The sequence below is a fragment of the Panthera leo genome, chromosome C1 (genome assembly GCF_018350215.1).
Source record: "Panthera leo isolate Ple1 chromosome C1, P.leo_Ple1_pat1.1, whole genome shotgun sequence".
Taxonomy (NCBI): domain Eukaryota; kingdom Metazoa; phylum Chordata; class Mammalia; order Carnivora; family Felidae; genus Panthera; species Panthera leo.
In genome coordinates, this window is record NC_056686.1 from 32,186,700 (window position 1) to 32,209,644 (window position 22,945).

General features: G+C 51.0%; 1 protein-coding gene across 2 annotated transcripts in view; it reads right to left on the reverse strand.

The window, feature by feature from the left end:
* HIVEP3 (HIVEP zinc finger 3) overlaps positions 1–22,945 on the reverse strand; it is a 381,869-nt gene that overhangs the window by 74,539 nt on the left and 284,385 nt on the right. For both annotated transcript variants that reach the window (XM_042950180.1, XM_042950181.1), the window contains one exon: positions 20,849–21,046. The gene's annotated coding sequence lies outside the window, so the exon portion shown is untranslated. The remainder of the gene's footprint in view (positions 1–20,848; positions 21,047–22,945) is intronic.

The following is a 22,945-nucleotide window of genomic DNA, read 5'->3' on the forward strand; positions in this document are numbered from 1 at the left end:
CTTGCCTGGGCAGACTGTGGTCCACCCACCAGTAGTCAGTGACCGGGACTACCCAAGGGGCCTGCAAGCCACTGTATGGGCACCTAGCATGCTGCTTTTGTCCTCTTTCAGCCTCTGGGGAGAGCCTTTGGAGGTAACTGATCACGAACCCTCTGTACCTTGCCACCCACAAGAGCTGAGAGTCACGTAGCTGTTTGCACTAAGAGCTGGGAGAAAGGGGCTCCACCTTGTCTCCCCGGAGGCTGCCCAGAGGCTGTCTTTAGTCTACAACAGCTCCCCTTCCTAAGGTCCCCTAGGCTCCCTACATAGTATAGGCTCCATGGCATGGCTCTGAAGGCATCTTCAGGGGCTCCTGCTTGCAACTTTAGGCTCATCTCTCCCCTTCTCTTTCCAGCCTGTGTGTTCTCACCACAGGGAGCTGCAGACTTCTCAGAACACACACCGTTCCATCACCCCAAATGCCCTGTCCCTCCCAGACTTGTAGCGAACTCCTCAATGTCCTTCAGACCCACCCGTGATGGTTAATATTATGTGCTAGACTGGCTGGGCCATGGTACCCAGACGTTTGGTCAAATGTTATTCTAGATGTTTCTGCGTAGGTATTTTGTAGATGAGATTAACATTAATCTGCTCTGCTCTGCGTAAAGCAGACCCTCTCCAGAATGCAGGTGAATCTCATCCAATAAGTGGAAGGCCTGCATAGAACAAAGACTGACCTCCCCTGAGCAGGAAGGAATTCTGCCAGCAGACGGGTGGCCTCTGGATTCGAACTATGACTCTCTTGGGCCTGCAGCCTGCTGGCCCACCCTGCAGATTTTGGACTTGCCACGCCTCCATAATTGTGTGAGCCAATTTCTTAAAAGAAATCTCTCTCTCTCTCCAAATATATGTATTTACATCTTTCTGGTTCTACTCCTTCGGAGAGCCCTGACCTCACGGCACCCCAGGCATCAAATTCTCCAGCAAGCCCTCCATGCCCCTCTAACATTCAAATGCCGCTGTATGTCTCACACTGTGTTGGGAGTTTGTTTACAGGCTTTTCTCCTCCGAAGAGACAGGCTTCTTTTAGGCCAAGGAGCTCTCTCACTCGCCATTCTATCCCTAGCACCTCGCACAGTGGCAGACACAAAACTAAATGGTACTTAATGGCTAATATTGGCCCAAGGGAAGGTGAGCTACTTAGAACAAGAAAGGACTAAAGCAGGTGGCCTAGGGGAGTCTCATTGCGTAGAGGGAATCAGGTCAAACTCCTTGAAAAGGGTCCTGTAAGACGGGCCAGAGAGGGACAAGGGAAACAGTTCCCGAAAACCAGGCTCCTAGAGCCACTCCGAAATACAGGTCAGCAAAGGGCCTGTACCAGTTCAATGTCGGGGCAGTCCCCATGGGTCAGCCTACAACCAGTCCAGCCTCCTTGGCCCCACCCAGGAACTCGGTGTCATTCCATATCTACAAGACCACGATGTCTTGTCAGGAATTCCCACTTCGGTCTTCCTTTTTTGATGACAACTAAGCTCCAAAAACACTTGGGGAATGCACTGTTTGTGACCTCGAGGGGAGCAGTTCTCTGTGTTCTCTAGCTTGTTACCTGCTCCCCTGATCTCTCTAGCTGTGTCTTCATCAAGCAAGAAGATGTTGTCAAGTAGAATTTTCTGAAGCTGAGTTACAAAAAAGGGGGGGGGGCTCCTTGCAACCCACACCTCCTTACATCCTTTTCTCCATCCGAACTGAAACGAGGTGGGTTTGAAAATTCTACCCTGGCCGAAAGCAGGGGCTGAGGATGCAGGGCAGGAGGGGGACCCTTTCAGAAGCACCGCTCTGCATTTCCCAAGGCTCCGAGCACAGGTCTCTGGCCACCCGGTGCGTTGTGAACAAATAAATGAGTGAAGGAACAGACGGTAAACTGAACGGGTACAGCACACCATCCGTTCCTCCTTACAGAACAACCCAGGACCAAGTGCCTTTAATTCAGGAAAGAGGAAAACAGCCAGAAGAAAAGATAAGCTATAGATTGACGAAGGGACTGGGGCCTTAAGAAAGATGAATCACAGTGGGATGCCTGGGTGGCTCAGTCCTTGAGCCGCTGACTCATGATTTCAGCTCATGTCAAGATCTCACGGCTCATGGGTTCGAGCCCCGCGTCGGGCTCTGTGCTGACAGCATGGAGCCTGCTTGGGGTTCTCTCTCCCTCTCTCTCTGCCCCTTCCCTGCTCTCTCTCTCTCTCTCTTTCTCTCTCTCAAAATCAATTAACTTAAAAAAAAGATGAACACATCTTATGACAAGAAGACAAACTGAGAATCAACTGGGATAATTACAAGGGGGGCTGACATTACTGAGCGCTATGTGCCAGACGCTCTGCTAAGAACTTGAAGCCTGTTGAGCCCCCAAAGCAACCCCGTGAGGCAGGTAATATCTTTAAGTCCATTTTACAGATGAGGCAAGTCAGGCCCAGAAAGTCACACGACTTGCCCAGGGGCGCACATGCAATAAAGGGTTGGGCTGGGAGTCAAGGTTGGCAGGTGGCTCCAGAGCATGTGCTCCTAACCACCTCCCCTTGTGGCACTGGCAGCACTTAACCCCGGAAACAAGGAAAAGCTTGGATTTTGCTCAAGGTCAAGAGGATGGACCCAGGCCCGGGGATCTAGCCGCTTGGCTCCGCCCCCACCTCACTGTGCTTCCGGGGCAGTCATCCCTGATCTGTGCTGCCTGTTCCCATATTTGAAAAAAGAGGGTATTGCGCTCGGCTGGGTTCTGGGGACCTTACCTACCCTGGTGCTCTGGAGTCTGCTGCTCCCTAGCTGGGTCTGCCAGCTGCCCCGGGGCCTGCCCACCCCAGAAAGCCTCACGCTAGCCCACACTGAGCCCTCCAGCTAGGCCTGTTGGGTATGGACTCCCACTTCTTGCCGTTCTAGGCTTCTTTTCCAGGACCTGACCTCCTCTCGCCCTCCCACCTGCTTGTGATGTCCATGCCCCACACCTCTCCAGCTTCCCAACCTCCTCCTTCCCACTCCTTCCCACCTGGGCCCACAGTACTCCCAACCTTTCTGTCTCCTGACCTTCATTCACCCTGACAAATACGGAGTCCTGAACTCAAGAACCAGGAGGGGTTTATTGACATGAAAAATAAACACACCGGGGCCTAGAGCTACCCTCCCAAGTACCTCCTTCCAGAGCCTGACAATGCCAGCCCCAGCCTCCACCCTTCATCTTGGATCCTGAGAAGGTGGGCAGAGGTGGGACCTTGAGACTCTGGTGCCCTTTTCCTTTGCCCAGAACCTCAGAAGACCCGATAGCATTTCTTGTTTATCCCGCAGAAATGGGGCAGCCTCTGCCCACTGCAGGCCAGCACCAGTGTGGCAGGGTTAAATGCCGCAGGACACGCCCCTAGAGGCTCTAGGGCATCTGGAAGGGGGACCCAGGGGTGGCCTGGGGAGGGAGTGCTAGAGGGTAGCCAGGACTGCTGGGTGCTGAGTCATGTCCCCAAAGTGCCAACCCTTCTCACTCACCTGCAGGGACTTCCCGTTCCCTTCCCAGAACTCCCAAATGCTCTAACACACACTACAATCCTCTACAAACGGGTTTCCCAATACGTTAGGCCCAAGTAAGTGATTCCTCTTTCCCAAACAGGATCACACCCTTGCCCTCCTGCACAGGACATGCACAGCTCCCCTCTCCCATGGCAGCGACAGTGGCACATTCTCGATTGCTTACTACACGCACAGGGCTGGGCACGAGCCAGTTTACACTGTGTCGCCTCACCGAGCTAAGAGTCTCACGTGTTAGATCTTTACCTACAGATTTTAGAAGCAGAGGCTATTGTTTAAATTACCTTTATGTTCCCTGTGCCCTCCCTGTGGGCGCCCACAGGTGTTTGGGGCTTGATGAGTGAATAAATGAATGAATGAAGTCACGATTGTGGAAAACCTTGGTTAATGAGTAGTTTACAGAAGTTACCTTAATTCTTTTCTGGAAAAAAGGAACAGGTTAACCTCTGAAACTAGAAATATCCATCTGTTAATGAATAGAATTTTCCTTTTTTTTTTTTTTAAACGTTTATTTATTTTGAAAGAGAGAGACAGAGAGAGCACGAGCAGGGGAGGGCAGAGAGAGAGGAAGAGGCAGGATGCCAAGTAGGTGCCGTGCTGCCAGTGGAGAGCCTAACGCGGGGCCCGGGCCCGTGAACCATGAAATCATGACCTGAGCCAAAAATCAAGATGCTTAACTGACTGAGCCACTCGGGCGCCCCAATGAATAGAATTTTCTAAATGTTGAGTGTCATTCTCATAAACATAACTTCTGCAACCTGCTATATTAGGCGGTGTTAGTATAATTCACATACCATACATTTCACTCTCTTAAGTGCACAACGAAGTGGTTTTTAGTATTTCCATAAGATTGTGCAACCATTATCACTATCTAATTCCAGAACATTTCCATCACTCCAGAAAGAACCCCGGTACCCATTAGCAGTCATTCCACATTCTCCTCTCCTTTCCCAGTCTCTGGCAATCATTAATTTATCTACTTTCTGTCTCTATGAATTTGCCTCTTCTGGACATTTTATATAAATGGAATCATACAATCTGTGGTCTTTTGTGTCGGGCTCCTTTCACTTAGCATAATGTTCTTAGTCATTTGCTTTAAAAAATATCAGTATTTCACGGAGTTTCTCAGAGCATCTTGGGCCCCAGGGGTTCTGAGGCCATAATGCCCATATGACATGCTGGTCGGAGCCGGCCACCATGAGCCATCAGGACAGCATGGGGCCCGGCAGCAGATGTATGGAACCACGCAGCAAGGGAGCTGGATGGTGGTCACAGTCTGGGGCCAGCAACAGAACCAGTGGTTAGGAACCAGTTAAGCATGGGAATCGTACTCGGAATGTTCCTTGTGGGGTGGGACCCCTGTGGTGTGCTCAGGAGAGCCCAAGGGACCAGCTACCTGCAAATCCCATTCTCTGGTAGGGAGAGAGGTATGTTAAGGACACCAGTCCTGGACCTGCTATTCTGGCTTTGAATGGAGAGCCCCATTTCTAAGATGGTCTCAAAGCTCAACAGAAGTTTTGGGTCCCCACGGCTTGGCTGGTTCAGATCTGGGGGGTGTAGAATGGACATCCCAACTGCTTCCCCACCCTCTCTGACCCCGGGCATCCTTTTAGCGGGGAAGTTGCTCCTGGCAGGAAATCCCAACAGGCTGAGTGGAGTCAAGAACGCTTTGGTCTTAGTTTGTCCATGAATTGATTAATTAATTAATAGTTAATTCCCTTTTTGTGTTTTTGTTTGTTTGCAATTTTAACTTGCTTTATTCCACAGAGGATCTGATATGGTTTACAAAAACAAAATAGGAGCATGAATTAAAAATGACAAACCAGGGAGGGGCGCCCGGGTGGCTCAGTCGGTTAAACGGCCCGGGTCATGATCTCGAGGTTCTCACGAACCTGCCTCGCGCTCTGCGCTGACAGCTCCGAGCCTGGAGCCTGCTTTGGATTCTGTGTCTCCCTGTCTCTCTGCCCCTCCCCAGCTGGCACTCTGTCTCTGTCCCTCTCAAAAATAAAATTAAAGAAATGTTAAAAAAAAAAAAAAAAGACAACCCAATCCAGAGGAAATAGAAGACACAAGGCTTAGACCAGAAGGGATAAAAGAACATGGATAAGGAGGGGAGAAGGCCCCACATGGTGGCTGTATTCGGGGCCTGGATTCAGGGCGTAACTTCTTGGCAGTGAAAAGAAAGGACAACAACACAGCTCAGTGTCCTGATGATAAACACACCAGTTGCTCGGAAAAAAGCACAGCTCTTCTTGGCGCTAAGGTATGAAGGGAATGTGTCTCATGCTGTTTCCAAAAGGGAGCCATCCATGAAGTCATTCCTCCAGTACGACTTAAGCTCCTATGGGCTGGGTCTGCTGGCATCTAAGACTACCCTCTATTTACATCATCAGCTTTTGTTTGGGAAACACTGTGCCGTTCGGTGACCATCATTCCAAGTTTTGCCAGAAACACATACCATCTGTTCTGTTATTTATGTAATATTTTCATTTACATTGACTTGAGCTTGCCCTATTAAAACATGGGCTCCACTGAAGCAATAGGGATCATAGGCGTAACTCTAGGATTTCACTGAGTTAAAGACGTTACTATTAACGTAGATAATTTCACGCATGTTCCTCTGAAAATCACCTCACGTTCTACTAACGGTTTGTGTCCCACTAGTAGAACTCACGATGCACTGGGGTACATCTCCCTTTATGGACAGCAAAGCTTCCCCTCATCCCCTCCACCTGATGGAGTGATGGAGACGGTCTATGCACCAGACCTGGTTTAGGGTCTCCTTTCAAACCCTGTAATCGTAGAGCTGGAAGGGCCCCTGAGCAGCGTCCAAGTTAAAGCCTACATGTGACAGATGAAGATGCTAGGGCTCAGAGAGCAGAAGGTCCTTGTCCCAAATCACAAGGCCAGTGACAGTGTGAGGACCTGTCCCAGCCTCACCTTCATCATGGCTCCAGATGGATGGATAAGCATTTATATAACCGAAGACTGGAACCCACTGAAGGAGGCTGGTTAATACACGGGTGGGGTCTCACCCAACTCCACAGCAAGCCCCGTGAGGGCAGGAACCACGTCCATTTTGTTCACCACGGTAAATCCAGCTCCCAGCACTCTGCCTGGCACATAGCAGGTGCTCAGAAAACACTGGTGGGATGTTACTGCCAAGTTCAGGATGATGATCACTTCTGGGACGGCGGGAGGGAGGGACCTCAGATTGTGCAGCGACTTCCAACTGTATTTGAAGTGTTTTTCAAGTGGGGCCGTGGGTGTTCTGCCATTTGTTATATTATTGTCTATATTGTTGTTTCTATCTGGTTGAAATATTTTTTAAAATTTAAATATATTTGTTAAATACATAAATAAATACAATGTCCCTTAACAAGTGGTTTTTTTTTTTTCTCCGCTAATATAATCCTCTGTGCTGTAGCTCAAATGACTTTAACCGCAGTGGAAGAAATGGCTCTGATTTCCATCGATACCCTCGCTGGGGGTCTTCTCAGCTTTTCACCTCTCTCTCCACTTCCAAAGCCTGTGGCACTTAAGGGGTGAATCGGGGCACGACTGAGGCCAACCAAGGCAGAGGGTGCATCCCAAACCTGGCCATGGCATCACTGGCGTGGCTCACACAAACTGAGGTGATCCGGGAAGACAACTGGAGAGCCCCGGCTGGATGCGCAAGGGCTCCGCTGATGAGTGCCCCATCAGGGCAATGAGCGCTTCTGTAAAACCAAGCCACCAACCAACATCTGTGTTCCCCACCTGCATAAGACAAGTCTTGGCATATATATATATGTATGTATATGTATATATATATATGTATGTATATGTATATATATATATGTATGTGTATGCATATGTATATGTATACGTATATGTGTATGTATATATGTATGTATACGTATATGTGTATGTATATATGTATGTATACGTATACGTATACGTACACGTATACGTATATGTATATATATACACGCACACACATAGACTATTTTTTGGATCAAATGCCAGGTTAGGTTGTACATGGAGGTTGCCAAAGTGGACCCACAAAGTCTCAGTGTTGAGCTTGGAAGGGACTTTCTAGGGCACTGGCACTAGCTCCCAAAGCAGCTTGCAGGCCTCCCTTAGGGGCTACTCCCAGGAGACGACTCACAATCTGGGGCAACACAAGAGTGCTGATGCATACCGGCACTTGTACTCCAACGTTTATAGCAGCACTTTCAATAGCCAAATTCTGGAAAGAGCCTAAATGTCCGTCAACTGATGAATGGATAATGAAGGTGTGGTTTAGATATACCATGGAATACTACTTGGCAATGAGAAAGAACGAAATCTGGCCATTTGCAGCAACGTGGGTGGAACTGGAGGGTATTAACGCTAAGTGAAATAACTCAGGCAGAGAAAGACAGATACCATATGTTTTCACTCATATGTGGATCCTGAGAAACTTAACAGAAGACCAGAGGGGAGGGGAAGGGGGAAAAAAAGTTACAGAGAGGGAGGGAAGCAAACCATTAGAGACTCTTCAATACTGAGAACAAACTGAAGGTTGGTGGGGGTGGGGGAGAGGGGAAAGTGGGTGATGGGCATTGAGGAGGGCACCTGTTGGGATGAGCACTGGGTGTTGTATGGAAACCGATCTGACAATAAATTATATTTAATGTTAAAAAAAAACAAGCCGGGACAACAGCACTTTTTCTCTTTCTTTCTTTTTCTTTCTTTCTTTCTTTCTTTCTTTCTTTCTTTCTTTCTTTCTTTCTTTCTTCTTTCTTTCTTTCTTTCTTTCTTTCTTTCTTTCTTTCTTTCTTGCAAACCATCAGGGGATGTATTCTTTTGTTTTTATAAAAATGGCATCACCCTATGCACGTTACTCTGCATCTAGCTTTTCTCATGAATAATCTTTCTAGGCCAAAGGCTGACATTTTTTGAGTGGTTAGTATATACGAGGCACAGTCATTAACACCTCACGTGCGTCAAGCCTATAGGGAAGGCACTGTTATAATCCCTACCTTGCCAAAGAGGAGACTGACGGTCAGAGAGGTCATGTAACAGTTTGTAAGCAGTGGGATCCAGATTTGAACACTGGCAAAAGCTGTCTCTAGACCCTGTGTTCCCAGTCACTGCTCTTTACTGCCTTCCTAAACAGATTCAGGGTCTGTCTCATTCCATTTAATAGCTGAATAATGGGCCACAGTTTGGATATGGCACCTTCAAACTTTCTCTACTGTTCCATTTTCATATATTTTTTTCTAATTTTTTTGCCAGTGGAATTTTGCATTAAACATCCTTTGCACACATATCTTTACAGATGGATGCTATTGTTCCATAGGCCAGGTTCCCAGAAATGGGACCACGGGTCAAAGGGGTATGTGTGTTTTGGATGAGAATAGCTATGAGGCCCACTGTTTGCCACAACTTCCTAAGGATGAGCCATGTGATTGGAACTCACTGGTTTGATTCTGTCTTGAGGACATATCTCTGACCCCTCTTCTCCAGGACAATCCCTGAGATGGTTGAGGACAGTCTTCTCTCCCTAGTTTCCTTACATGTTCCTCTCTTAACATGGTTGCATGTTCCCTATGGCTGATCCAGATACCTCTTAAAGTACGGCACCTTCTGGGGTGACCTCCTCCTCATTGAAAGACACAGAGAGAGAGAGAGACAGTATTTTTTCTGATGTCAGTGGTAGGTAGGATCCAAGGAGGTGGGGTTCCAAGTTCTTTTCAGCCCCTGCCAAGCCATACACCTGCCTCCCTGAGAAAAGGACCAACCAAATTCTACCGCCACATGATAAGAAAACAGACCTCATTCTTCAATTAGGGAAAATGCCAATGATTTTGGAGCTGGACAGACCATCAAGCATCTTCTAGCTCAGTGCTTTCTTTTACGAACGAGCCCTGGAGGGCAATGACCAGCTCAGGCTCACACGTGGGGTGTGGGAGCTGGGAGCAGGGTCACCGGGGGGTTCTTCTCTCCAGCTCTCTCTGCCTGCTGGTTCTTAGGAACCATCTTACTAGAAAGGCACTGTGTAAATATTTTGCTAAGGAGCCAAGAGAGGAAACTTACCCAGGCTGAGCGGCCCTGTGCTGGGCGCTGGCCATGGACACAATGCTCAATGAGGGCCATTATCTGGGAAGGGAGGGCTGTTTGTTCCGCTTCAGGACGGTGCCAGAGCCCGGAGCCACCAGGCTTGCCACTCTGGCTGCCACACAGAAGAGTCTCCTTGCACTCAGCAGACTCTGCGGTTATGCAATGCTGGGCCAGAAGGTTAACTCTCCCCAGACGGGAGCCAAGCCTTGGTCCTTCCTGCCTGAGCATGTCCATCAGAAAATGCTCAAAATTGAGGGCCTCCTTGTTTGCAAAAAATGCTCAGACCCTGAAACTGCTGGTTTATTCCCAAGGGTGTAGTAAGCCCATCTGGCACCTTCCTACCAAGGCACTGGGTCCCAGCCACGGTGACTGCTCTCTGCTCTTCAAGCATCGCTCACGGGCCATGTGGCCCTGCTTCCCCATCAGCGCTCCTGCCCTTCTAAGAATGTTCCTCTTGCCCCTCCCCCTCTACAGTGGTGCTGGTTGAGTGCTTCTCCCTCTCTATTTTTCTATTTTATTTTATTTCTTTTAGAGAGAGCGAGCGAGCAAACAAGTGCAAGTGGGGGAGTGGGACAGAGGGAGAGAGATAACCCCAAGCAGGCTTCGTGCTCAGCATAGAGCTCCATCCTCATGACCACCTGAGCCAAAATCAAGAGTGGGACGCTCAACCAACTGAGCCACCCAGGCGCCCTGAGCGCCTCTGTCTCTTAAGCACAAGTTCTACCCCACATTCACAAAGCCTTCCCCGACCACCCCAGCCATCAGTCCTGGAGCTGAAGGAGTGAGTTTCAAAGCAAAAGAGACCTTGGATGTTATCTATCCAACCGCTCCATTTTCCAGATGAGGAAACTGAGGCTGAAAGCCGTTGACTAGCCTGAGAACAGACTGAATAAATGTGAGTATCCGCAGGGTTCTCCTCCCCTAGACTCTCTCACACCTCACATCCCATCTGTCAGCAGATTATGCTGGCTCGGCCTTCAGACGGTTCCCAGAATCCAACCACTTCCCACCGCCTCCACAGTCGCCAGCCTGGTCTGTGACACCATCACCTCCTGATGACGACATCAGCCTCCCAGCTGGTCTCCCATCCTGCGCTGGCCTCCTGCAGCTCGGTCTCCACACACAGTCAGGGTAGACCTTTTAGGGCCCTCGGCAGATCTCCAAGGACTTCTCAATTATCTGCCCGCCTGCCACCGTCCCCTCTCCAGCCTCCTCTCCTCCGAGGCCCCACCCCTCACCCCTCCAGCCACACTGGCCCCAGGGAGGTCCCCCTCCATGTGATCATGCCTCTGCCCCGAACACTCTTCCCCAGGGAGGACACAGCTCATTCGCTTCCCCGTTAGTTCTTTGCTCAAATGCCACCCTCCGAGGCCCACCCTGACTGCTTGGTTCCTTTTCTTTCCTGACTCACCCTGCCACATACTATGTATTTTACTTAAGTACAAGATAATATCTGGGGCGCCCGGGTGGCTCAGTCGGTGAAGCGTCTGACTTCAGATCAGGTCATGATGTCAGGGTTCATGAGTTCGAGCCCCGCATCAGGCTCTGTGCTGACAGCTCAGAGCCTGGAGCCTGCTTCGGATTCTGTGTCTCCCTCTCTCCCTGCCCCTCCCCGGCTAGCACTCTGTCTCTCTCTCTCTCAAAAATAAATAAACACTAGGGGCGCCTGGGTGGCGCAGTCGGTTAAGCGTCCGACTTCAGCCAGGTCACGATCTCACGGTCCGTGAGTTCGAGCCCCGCGTCAGGCTCTGGGCTGATGGCTCGGAGCCTGGAGCCTGTTTCAGATTCTGTGTCTCCCTCTCTCTCTGCCCCTCCCCCGTTCATGCTCTGTCTCTCTCTGTCGCAAAATAAATAAAAAACGTTGAAAAAAAAAATAAAAAATAAAAAAAAAATAAATAAACACTAAGAAAGAAAAAAGATAATATCTATGTATTTATTTTGTAGGTAATATAAAATATGTGTTATGTGACAAGGTGAATATGTGCGTCTCTTTCCCCTATCACAATGTAGCTCCAAGAGGTAGAATCCGCCTTTTGTCACCTAGAACGGGATGTGGCGTTTTCTCTTTTAGGCATGGCTGATTTTAAGGATGAGCCACCTCTCAGGATGGAGGAGGGTGATGGTGGCACCGTGCCACAGTGCATGTGAGCTGGAGGTGGGGGAGGGGACGAGTTTGGTGGCACAGGCAGGATCAACGGAAGGAGAGGCTCTGAAGGCTCTAGGGAGGCCAGCCGAGAGGCTGCCCCGATGCCATATATTTAGGACCTAATGGGGGAAGAACCCAGACCTCAGCCGGGCCCAGGTAGGGCCGCTTCGGAACAGCTGATTAATCCCGAGAGAGGCTCAGAAGACCCAGGCGTGGCTGGCCCCTCCCTGCTTTCAGGGAATCTGCAAGTCCAAAATCTATCGCTTTAAAAGCTCTCCAGTGGGAGACTCGTAGACCAGGCCACGTTTGGGGACCTCAGCCAAATCCCTCTGTGAAGAGCTTTATTCCCAGGAATAAATATCGGCTGAGCGAATAAAGGGAGAGCCAGAAGGGAAAGGGAAGGAGCTAAGACAGACCCAGGAGAGGAGAAGGAGGCCCGGAGCCACAACACGATCCCACAGGCGGGTGCCAACCAGCACCCGGCACAGACCGAATGGCTTGTCCCGACAGGTGGGACAGGCGGTTCCCGTCCCCACTTGCTCTCCCACACCTGCGGCCATGCTGATCGGAAGCCCAAATCTCGAGCAAACAGAACCTCATGATTTCGCTTTTATTTTGACTGACAGTTTTATTTACCCATGGCACCATTTCTTTGAGCTTGGTCGGTTTTGTCCTAAAGAGGGGCCCGAAGGGCGTTCCCGGGTGACTGGCGGTTGACCCCTCTTTTCTGGGTCGGCCCCAGCCCGTCCCGACTCCGCTTCTCCGCACACTTCGTGGGCTCTTTCACGAAGAGCCTTTTCTTCTAGATGTGTGTGCTCATCCCTCAGGCGCTGGTCCTTAATCCCCTGCGTGTCTCTCTGCCATTTCTTGCCCTGATTAGCAGCTTCCACGGCTGCACACGTCACCGGTGCTGCCCCGGAACTCCCCAGGCAGACGTTTCCAGCGGTGAGGGCTCAGCTTGGCCAACCATCAAATGCAATGTGCTTCGCGCCAACCTAATCTCTCCCCCTCTGCATCGGGTACGGCCATTCTCCTTACACTTCCAGGCTCGCAGCGTCAGAACCACCCCAGAATCCCACCCTTCCGCCCCCACGTCACCTCTTCCGCCCACCCCACCCGTTCCCTCATTGGTTCAGCTGTGTGCCAGCCTGTGCTGGGGTCTGGGGACATTCACCATACCTGTTTTCTCCTCTCTCTGGGGAACCTCCAGGGCCACCCCGGGCCCTGGGGTTGTGAGGGGAAGGAAGCCTGTGCCAAACTAGCCAGTCCCACGTCCACAAGTAATTCAGAGTGATCTTGGGCAAGTCACTTCCCGTGTCTGAGCTTGGGTGTTTTTATCTGCTCTTGGAAAAGATGATCCATTCCTGCCTCGCCTCTCCCCAGCCTGGCAGAGACGTGCACGGGTGATGTCAATCTACAGAATGCGTGTGGCCATCACCTTCAACCGTACTGCAGCCTTCTTCCTCCTACAGACCATGGCTTTAACCCTCTCTAGCCCCCCAGCCTCCTGAGACAGGGCTGTAGAATCTGTGGGGGTTTTTGATGTTTATTTTTGAGAGAGAGACAGAGTGTCAGTGGGGGAGGGGCAGAGAGAGAGGGAGACACAGAATCTGAAGCACCGAGCTGTCAGCACAGAGCCCAGCGCGGGGCTCGAACTCACAAACCGTGAGATCATGACCGGAGCCCAAAGCAGACACTTAACTGACTGAGCCACCCAGTCGTCCCAGAATCTGTGTTTTAAAGAAACACCCAGGGGCGCCTGGGTGGTTCATTGTGTTAAGCATCCAACTCTTGATTTCAGCTCAGGTCAGGATCTCACGGTCCTGAGATTGAGCCTCTGCGTCTGTGTGGAGCCTCTCCCAGTGTGGAGCCTGCTTAAGATTCTCCCTCTCTGCCTCTGCCTCTCTCTCTCTCTCTCCCCTGCCCCCTCTCTAAAAAATAAAAATAAAGAAAAATAAAGAAACACCCCAGGCAATTCTGTTGTAGGGGGTGGTCTATGAGCCACACTTGGGGAAATTCTGGCTCGAGAGATGTTCCAACCCCCTCTGCACCGCGGAGCAGGCCCCACCCTGATTTCCAGGCCCAGGCCCCAGTCTCTCACAGGAGGCCCTCAGTGGTCACCAGGGTGGGCTGTCCGCTCACCGGCCTGAACCCAGAGCCGAGTGTTATTTCTTGCCATTTCCCCAGCACGGAGAGCCTTCCTGACCTCCCTCTCTCTGAACCTCTTTCCCACCCCGCAAGGTCCAACTCAGATGACTTCTCCTTCCTCCACAAAGGTCAGAAGCACCTTGTCCTGGGCACCCCAACAGACACATTCCCTGTCATTTCCATCCTGGGTTGCTGGCTGGCTTTTCACCATCTCACATCTTAGCTTCCTAGCCAGGCTGTAAGCTCCCTAAGGGCAGCCGTCTGTCTTACAGGTCTTTTGTGTTCAGTAACAAGGCTTACCGAGCAGCTACATACACTTAAACACACACCAGCACACCTGAAGGAGGGGGGCAGAATTCCTGTGTGAGGGGTGTCCTCTCTAAAGCAAAGACAGAGGGTGCTGGCACACATGCCCAGAGCAGACATCCAGAGAACCCACAGAACCCCAGGGCAACGGTTCCTAATGTCGTGGCGGAGAAGCACGAGGGTGGGGGCAGAGAAGGAGATTCCAGAAGGAAGGAACTTTGGGTAAAGTGTGAGGAGTCCTTTCTGCACAGCAGTTGGGGAGGAGGAGGAAGAGCGACGGAGGAACGGGAACGGGCTGGATGAGGGAAGCTGAGCCGAGGAGATGGACATATCCTGTAGGTCAAATCCGGCCCGCTGCCTGTTTTTGTCCATGGGGTTTTACTGGAACACGGCTATACCATTCCTTTACACGCTGTGCGTGGCTGCCTTCATGCAGCACAGTAGAGGTGACCAGGTGCAAGGGAGACCGTGTGGCTCGCAAAGCTTAAAATATGTACTATCTGGCCATTTAGAAAAAAAATGTTGCTGATCCCGGCCATGCATGTAGGAAGATATTGGTGGGTTTTAAGCAGGGGACGGCATGGTCAGATTTGTGTTTTATCTTTCTATCCCTCTGGGACAATGTAGGGATGGGTGGGGCGGATGAGCTGGCTGGAAGGGAAGGTGGTTGGGGGGCTAGTTAACTGTCCAGGTGGGGGGCGAATATGACACCATTGCTGTTGTTTATAAAGAGATCTATTGATTTATTAATGTTTATTTATTTTGAGAGAGAGAGAAAGTGAGGAGGTGAGGGGCAGAGAGAGAGAGAGAGAGAGAGAGAGAATCTCTTTTTTTTTAATGTTTTTATTTTTGAGAGACAGAGAGAGCACAAGCAGGGGAGGGGCAGAGAGAGAGGGAGACACAGAATACGAAGCAGGCTCCAGGCTCTGAGCTGTCAGCACGGAGCCCGACGCGGGGCTCGAACTCACAGACCGGGAGATCATGACCTGAGCTGAGATCAAGAGTCAGACGCTTGCCCGACTGAGCCACCCTGGCGCCCCTGTCACGAGATTTATTAAGAGTTGCTGTGTGCCTGCACCGGGCTACGCCCTTTACACATACTCCCTCACTTCCTGTGCACAGCAAGTGCAGGTAAGTGCTGTTCTCCTCATCTTACAAATAAGGCACAGAGAAGGGGAGCGGCTTGCCCAAGGTCACACAGCCGGTAGGCAGCAGAGCCAGAACGCAAGCCCAGTGCCAAGCTCGAGATCTTCGGGGTCAAGCGTGTGTGCTTGTTGACAGATCCCTTCGTGCCTCCCTGAGAATGCACAGAACACAAGTCTTCTATAGGAGAAAATCTTCCCTGAGTCGAGTCAGGCAGGAAGTGGGAGGCAGGAGTGTGGCTATTTTGGAAAAGCGACACGAAAAACCACGAAACTTCCTACCTGTCCCGTTTTGCTCCCATCTGTCCTCGGAAACAAGGCTGCCCCTCTCTTAGAGAAAAAGGTGTTTCTCCCCACACGGTGGCTTTGCCGCTGTGGCGGGAGAGAGTGCTAAGCTTAGCACACGTTCGCTATTTTTAAAGGACTGTATAAACAAACAGGGCTATGTAAATAAGAAAAAAATGAGGTCATCCTTTTAAAAATCTAAAAATGTTCTTTTTCTACGGGGTGAGCAGCAAAACCTCAGAAAGAGCTGGTGCTTTTTTATCCCTGAGCGCCGGCCCCTCCCTCCCTTGCACCCCCCAGGGAAGGCAGGCAGCCTGTGAGTCGGGACTCCTGGGTTATATTCCTGACTCTGTGGGCTCTGCCTCAAATGCCCAAAGCCGCTGCCCAACCCCAGCCACCAACTCCCTGGGGCATCGGTCCCCATCCCAGGCATTCACAAGACCCTCCTCCTGCACAAACCTGCTTCGAGTGCTGAGCCAGCTGCCCCCTGCCATCCTGCTTCCTCTACCCTGGCCCGAACCCGGGTCTGCTGAGTGGCTGCAAAGTCCTCTGCATGCTACTTAGAAGCCATTTGTGCACTCCCTCCATATCCAACCCCCCCCCCCCCCGCCAACACTACAGGCTTCCCTGCACATATTCCAATCTCCCCACATTCTTCCAGACCTCCTCTCCCAAGCTGATGGCTGGAAGTCACGAGAGCAGCCAGGGGAGCTGTGTTTAGGTCATCAACTATCATCAGGAGACACCCCAAGTTTCGGCAGGAGCCCGGGAGGCTTCCCTGTTTCCCAAGAACTTCTTCCACTGACCCATCCCCCCCCCCCCGCCCACCCCCAGCCCTCAGCATCCTCAGCTCCGTGAAGCACAGAGATTAAAACCACCAATATTTGATGGGGGGGGGGGGCTTTCAAACTGTGTTCCACGGAGGTATTTTAGAAGTTCTTCAAAGGTCACTCGAGAAGTTTATTCCAAAAATATAGTTCGACTCCTTTTAAATAAAACCGTGGTGGAAAATGGACCTGTGCATTCAAACATGTGCCTTAGCACATCATAGTAACCCACCAGGTACACACAACAGGTGTGGCCAGCTTAACTTGGTTTGGGCAGAACTCAGACTAAAGCCTGGGCAGGTCTTGAACTTCAGTATAAAATAGGTCTTCAAGTAGAAAGCTCGGAGCTCTTTACTGGACATGTTGCTTCTTCGGTTCAGGACTATACATCCTTACATAAAACCGCACAAACACGTACACTCTGAAACTTTGCATGATATGAGAATATAGTATGTGGATTATCACGAAGACGTCATCAAGATTGTCTGCTTCCTGTCTGAGTGTTGTAATAGGAAGGAATGCAAGCCGTTGCCTGATACTCTCAGTGATGCAAACCAGAACCATTCTCCTCCTTTCCTAATGTCCATCTAACATTGAACTGAAGATCATTCGGGGCTGAAGGTAAGCGGTTAGAAGTCTGTTACCATTCACATCATCTTCTAGATAATGATTTGGGATTTTCTTAATACTGTGCGACCAAGCCAAACAAAATAAACACAAAAAAGGCAATATTAGATGTTATAGTTGGTACGTGATAAAATGATTATCTAGAGCAGAGGCCGGCAAAATTCTATAAAGGACCAAAGAGTAAATATTTTTGACTTTGTGGGAGAGACAGTCGGTCACAATTACCCAACTCTGCCACCAGAGCAGGAAGGCAGCCATAGATAATGTGTAAGTGAATGGCACGACTATGTTCCAACAATATTTTATTTACACAAATCAGGGAAGAGCCTGGATTAGACCCGTGGGCAGTAGTTTGTTGACCCTTAATCTAGACTCTGAGATCTCAATGTTTTTATTGATGGACGTTCATAATAAATACATGTCAAAAATTGGGCACCTGGGTGGCTCAGTTGGTTGAGCGTCCGACTTAGGCTCAGGTTGTGATCTCGCGGTTTGTGAGTTCAAACCCCACACTGGGCTCACTGCTGTTGGCACAGAGCCCGCTTCAGATCCTCTGTCCCCCTTTCTCTCTGCCCCTTCCCCTCTTGCGCTCTCTCAAAAATAAATAAAAACATTAAAAAAATAAAAGATAAATGCATATCAATAAACTACCAATTTAATCTGTTTTATATTATTGACATTCCATGTAGGATTCGACTTTTAAAAATGGCTTCTAAGACCGTAGAAGTTTGCATACTACTGGCTGAGGGCTTTGCTGCTGAGAAAATGCTCTAGTGTCTGTTTTCAAATTAGGTTCATCTTGATTTATTCAGAAATCACATTTACTCTGGAGAGAGCCTCAGTCCAGGTTCCCAGTAGAGGGGGGCCATGACTCCACATCCCCCTGCCCTCCAGTAACCTCAAACATAGCCGTTCCCAAGCTCACATAGTGTGAATGGGCCTCCCCAGCATAGGGGAGTGTGCAATGTCAATGAAGGCTGGCCCCCAGCTGGCTCCTACCTGATATCCCCACCCGCCCGGGCCTGAGCCCTCTCCCTCGTTCAGAGGCCATATGTTCCAGCACCCTCCGTGGTGGCTAGGGAGGCTGTGCCAGCAGTGGGCCAGGAGCACCTGGACACTCCAGAAGCCCTGAGTCGGCACCCCATTAATCACAGAGGCTTTTATTCCCCAGGGAGAGCACAGGAGGGGCTTGCGGACCAGACTTCTTGCTGGAACTGACAGCCCATTTCCCTCTAGACCAGTCCCATCCCTTACGGATTCTTCCCTGCAGCTGTCAGAGCCCACATGGACAAAAAGGGCATTTAGCAGTAAAGTGGGGGAAGGCAATGCGAGGTCTGGGGAGGATCCCCACCTGTACTCTCCTTGACGGTCCTCCCATATCTCTTCCTGCATATCCCTCTGAGGTTTCTGTTTCCAGCCAGGTTCAAGTATTTCCTGCGCACCTACTCTAATAAACCCAGATCCTTCCCCGAGACTGCTGGCGGAGAAGACCCACAAAGGCTGTGACACACACAGATGTCACAACTGCTAAACTGCGGCACCACGAGACGTCCCATGATGCCATGGAAGGGGACCGACTCATTACGGCACTGTTGATTCTTATGAAAATGTCGATATTCCTGGGGAAGGGTCATCCTTGAAGCTGTTATTGCCTTTCTTCAGGATGCGTCTTGGTGGAGAAGAGACGCTGGGTCTTTTGTGGCCAGAGGCTCTGCTCCTTACTTGCTGTGTGATAGTCTTTAAATCACTGAACCTCTCTGGGCTCAGTTTCCTTATCTCTATAAGAGGGGCGATAGAACCAAGCCTCACTCGGGTCTGTGCGGTACTCGGATTTGCTGATAAAGTCCCAGGCCCCATACGCAGCGTTGGTGGCTTTACTTCACTCTGACTCTTGCGCTGGGAACCAGATGGCCAGAGCATGGCAGACATGTCACAGCACAGCAACCAGGAGGGCAGAGAGGTGGCCAACCTGCCTGCACGAGTCCGAAGGGCTGCTGCTCACATTTGGGGATCCCTTACTACGTGTCCAGCAACGTTCCAGGGGCCTTCCCTGCATCTGCACAGCAACCTGTGAGGTGGGCGCCATTACTATCCCATTTTACAAGCGGGACCAAGCAACTTGCCTCCTAAATCATAAATGCCTCACAAAACCGGTAAGTGCCTGAGCTGGGATTTGAACCCAGGAAGGTCCAGAGCCTCCACTATTAAGCACCACATCTAACTAGTTCGTGGCACATCTCTCAGAGTGAGGCACAGGGTGAGGCACAGAGTGAGAAAGTCCTTCTTCCTCAGAGTCCAGGGGTGACTCCCCCACCTCCACTGGAAAACCCCGGTCACGGCCAGGGTCAAGGGGGCCCGCGTGGTGCAGCCGAGCTGTGGGCAGAGGCCTGGGCCCAGCTACCCCAAGGCTCCCCATAGAGGAAGGACAACTACGTACAGTGGTCCCTCTTCGAGGCCCTAGCCTCCTCTCTGTAAGTGCAAAACCACTAGGAGGATGGGGATGAGGCATTGCTCACCGCATGCCAGGCTGGGAAGGCCCTCAGGACTCACAGCCAAGCCCAGAGACCCAAACACAGGGAAAGCATCACCAGAGTCCCCAGAAAGAGGCCCCGGAGCACCCACACATCGGCTGCGTCTGAGTCAAGATACAGATTCCTGTTTCCCCTGTCCCAAGAGTCTGCTTCAGAGAACATGGGTGGGCCAGGAAATCTGCTTTGGTGGGGGTAAAGTTTATTATTTATTTTGAGAGAGAGCCAGAGACAGCGTGAGTGGGGGAGGGGCAAAGAGAGAGGGAGACAGAGAATGGCAAGCAGGCTCTGCCCTGCCAGCGCAGAGCCCAACGCAGGGTTCAAACCCACGAACCGTGAGATCGTGACCGGAGCCGAAACCGAGAGTCGGCCGCTTAACCGACTGAGCCACCCAGGCACCCCCTTTGTTTTCACCAGGCAACCCCTGCAACCTACTTCGATGATTCTGACACACCCCGAAGCCAGGCAAAACATCCAAAGACATATTCCCAGCCCAAAGAGCTCTAACACCACACACCTAGCCTGAACCACAACCTGAACTTCTACCTGGAGCCACAGAGCATACCGGAAGAGCTAAATATTTATATACACAAATACATAGATGGACGCCAAGGCCCCTCCTCAGGCTAACTCAACCAGCATCTCTGGAGACGAGGTCTCGCTACTAGAAATTTTTAAAAACTTTCTAGATGATTCTAACGTGTAGCCAGGGCTGAGAACCCTACATCCTTTCACTTCTTTACTGCAGGGAGGGTCCTGAAGAGACGCCGCTCAGTCTTCAACACCCCCTGTGCTCCTCTGAGTAGTTAGGGGGTGGCCAGGGGCTCTTCAGGCAAGAGCCATCATGGGGGTGGGCGGAGAGGGGGACAGAAAAGACGGTGGAACTCTGGTGTGTGGGCCGTCATGTGAGGAGGCTGCGGTCTCTCGAGAGGAGTTGTTGCCACGGACAGAATGGAAACTGAGGAACTGGGAAGACAACTGAATTTGGGGGGAGGCAACGTGGAGGCAGGGAAAGAGTGCTGACCCTCAAGGTCTCTGCTCTTGGCCAAGGAAGTCCTGATGACTTCCAGTTTCCACAGAGGCTCAAGGAAGGCAATAGTAACAATAACAACAACAATACATTCGGAAGAGGAAGAACAGTAGTGAGCTCATGCAAAAGACCAAAATGGCGCCCCCATCGAGCATACTCACTGATGGCCTGTTTCTTACCTGTGCTGAAGGCACCACTTTCGATGACCAAAACTAAAACACTGTTCTCTTTGGAAACCAGCGTTCATGTCCACTTCTGCTACGTGGCCTTCCTCTCATGCTCTGCTCTTCCCTCTGGAAGGGAGAGCTTGCCTGGCCAGTATCTCTTGAGGCTCCACCACGAACTAGTTAGAGGCTGCCAGGTTTGTGCCTTGAATCCTGCAGGAGACGGTCAAAAAAAGTATGATCAAAGAGGTTGCTAGGTCAACTTCTTCAGACACAGAACAACCTCTGCCTGGTCCCAGGAGGCCCAGGCCCCCAGCTCCTCCCAAGCTGCTCATCTTGGGCTCGATCCCCATGTCCCTTGGGAAGACAATGTGGTCCTGGTACCATGTTGTATCTTGCACACGGCACCTAACTTCTCTGAGTCCCCTGTTTCTTCACCAATAAGTAGGCAGAATTCTAATTCTAAGATGGCCCTCAAGGTTTCCCGTCCCCTGATGTACACATGCTGCATAATTCCCAGGACTGTGAATAGGATGGACTTTGCTCTCGTGCTTAGGTTACGTTACAGGACACAGCTGACCCCAAAACAGATTATTCCATGGGCTTACCCTACCCAAGAAAGTCCTTTAAAAGCAGAGTTTTTTTTCTGGCTGGTCACAGAAGAGGAAGTCATGGGAATTACAATCAGGGGGATTTGACTTGCAAGGTTGCTTCCTTGAAGATGGAGGGGGCATGTGGAAAGGCCACCTGAAGGGGTGCAGAGAAGCCCCCCCCTACTGACAGCCAGCAAGAAAAAGGACCCGAGTCCTACAGCCAATGGATTGTATCTGGATTCTGACATCAAGGGAACAAGGCTGGAAAAGCAGAATTTTCCCCAGGGCCTCAGGACAAGCGCTCAGCCCACAGGTACCTTGATTTCATCCCTGAGCAGAGGAGTCAGCCTCTCTGTACCAGAATTCTGACCTCTAGAACCATGAGCTAACAAATAAGGGCCACTAAGTTTGAGATGATTTGCTACACGGCGAGAGAAAACGAATACAGCCTGCACAAGTGATGCATATTCGGGCCTGCGTGGAAATTAAATCCAATAGTTGGACAGAAGAACCAGATTCCCCAAATCGCTAAACCAAATGGAGCACTCGAGGCCAAAGGGAAGGGGCTCAGGGGTCAGCGGATGAAGGAGGGAGCACCAGTTTTCAATCATCAACTTACACGCAAATGAGAAAAGACAGGGGAGGGCGTTTCGTGCTCCAGAAAGCCTGAGTTGTTTTAGTTGAGTGTTGTGTGTGTGTGTGTGTGTGTGTGTCGCATCCACGCTGCTCCCCTGGGCCTAGGCTTTGGCTTGTCTGCTGGAGTCAGTGTGCTGGGATGGCTGAGGATGTGGTTCCCAGAGCTAGGGTACCTGGGTCCCCGTCCGGCCCTGTACTCGTGACCTCTGTGTCGCCTCCCTATGCCTGAATGCGGGGCTGAAATAGCAACTACCTCCCAGGGTTTTAGTGATTTGGTAGACCAGTGCCTGGCACTGCTCTGGGCGTTATCCCACAGTATGCCCAGCGATCTAGGTCTGGAGTCACCTGCTCATGGGCCTGGGGCACTGTCATGACTTCCTTCTCTTGGGCACCGTGGTTTTACTGGCACAGCCTTGGAAGAGTTAATGTTCCGGCAACTACGTCCCGCTGCTGACTCCTACGAAATGTGCAGGTAACTGAAGCCACTCTGCTCTCCCCTCCCTGCCACACCAGCTGCTCTGGAATCCAGCCAGCGCTGCCCCGCACCCCAGGGCAGCATTGCGCCACCCCACAATGGCCTCCGTCTATCATTTCCTGATCCTGCTGCCCGAACCATCCGAACTTCTCACCACTCCTCGGTTTTCGTCAACCCCACATCCTCTGATAGATCTCAGTTATTAATACAAACAGCTGTGCTCTGTCCCTCCCAGTGTCAAAACCCTGATTTCTTAGGACGGGCTATCCTATGAACACTGTCTACAATTCCCCACCTCTGAGCGTAGAGACTCCGGAGTCTCGCAGGCCTTGTGGACTGCACACAGCTCGGCCGGGTCAGTCTGACCCACTCCCCACCCCTAGAGACTGGCACAGGGTCTCACACACA